The following is a 1,459-nucleotide window of genomic DNA, read 5'->3' as shown; positions in this document are numbered from 1 at the left end:
ATATAGATAGATAATTTCTCAGGAAGTCGGAAAATGCTCATCCAATTTGTGTCTGCAGTAGGCATATCGGTATACATAGCAATTGGGTATATTTTAATATTGATTCACTTGAAGTTTTTCAATTAGTATGTGAAAAGTTATTCATAGTTTACTCATTTATTGAAAAAAAATGGTCTTCAGCTCAACAAAAATTACATGCTGAATTAAATTCTCTCTTTACTCCTTTCCCCTCACCAACCTTTAATTAGATTAGCTGGAGTATTTGGAATGCAAAGGGATATTGTGTAATAAAAGAACAAACAAACATTTTTATGTAGCACACTCTCCTGCTTTGGGATTCTCTCTAGTGAAGGTTATTTAACCTTAGCTTTGTCAAATAAAGACGTTTTTCTTTGGAGAGATGCCTTGTTGCTGCCTACTAAAGGTAGTTTATTTTTCATTTTTGTATATTGAAATGCCTGTTTTATTTTTTAATCCAAAATGTGTTTATTGGGATGGTTTCCCGTTCATCTTGATTCAAAGTGCTTTTAGTGCTGCTTCCCTTGGAAGGAGCATCCTTCTGTAAGCCTTGCGTTTCCTCCTGTGGGCTAGCAGAGGACAGTAGAGCAGCCAACACACAAAACTACTGTTTGTGTATGGCTAAGGATGGTGGTGATTTTATAGCATCCTGGATATTTCACATCCATGAAGTAGGAATTGGGGTTCTGCACCGGGTACTTCTTGTGTTTCCTCTTCTCTTCTGGAGAGGGATGAAGAAAATTATTTTCGATAGGCATGTTCTCCTAGGGAGGTCATCACCAAGTGAAAGGTTGAAATGCCTCTTTGTTTCAACGTTGGTTAGCTCCACAAATGTTAATATTCTGAATCACACATATTACTTAATTTTTTTTCCTTTGAAGTATATTTTTATTTTATTAATTTTCAAGGGCATCAAAGGCTTAAAGTAGCAGTAGCAATTACTACTAATTAATCAAATAATGGGGCTTTACATATACACTTTATGGAGGAGACTACTAGCTGATGTCAAACCTGCTAACTTTTCTTCCTGGAAACATAGCTCCACTACATTTTTAAGACTCCAATGAAATTAGGAATGGTCATGTGACTGAGTTCTAGTCAGTGAGTTATGTACACAGTTAAAAATTTCTTACCATGATTCTATGTTCATTTGTCTGGGTGGAATGGAAACAAATACTAGAGGGAACTTGAGAGCCAGGTGTTGGTGTGACCACAGGATAGAAGTATGCTGAGACTCTGCTTGGACTCGACGAATATTCAGCTAATAAGTGTGAAATCTGAGACTCAAACAAATACTTTCTCACTCCAAATTATTATTATTATTACTATTTTGTCATTTACCATGTTGTCAAATATGGTGATTTTACAGAATATTTGAAAGTTCAGTACCTAGAGTCAGAGAAACCTGCATTTACAATGATTCCAATACTTACTAGCTGTG

General features: G+C 35.5%; 1 pseudogene; it reads right to left on the bottom strand.

The window, feature by feature from the left end:
• Positions 1-527: 527 nt before the first annotated feature.
• LOC103008852 (40S ribosomal protein S27-like) lies at positions 528-776 on the bottom strand (annotated as a pseudogene).
• Between the last annotated feature and the right edge of the window lie 683 nt (positions 777-1,459).

This window comes from Balaenoptera acutorostrata, chromosome 16 (assembly GCF_949987535.1).
Source record: "Balaenoptera acutorostrata chromosome 16, mBalAcu1.1, whole genome shotgun sequence".
Taxonomy (NCBI): domain Eukaryota; kingdom Metazoa; phylum Chordata; class Mammalia; order Artiodactyla; family Balaenopteridae; genus Balaenoptera; species Balaenoptera acutorostrata.
This window is presented reverse-complemented; position numbering and strand designations above follow the sequence as displayed.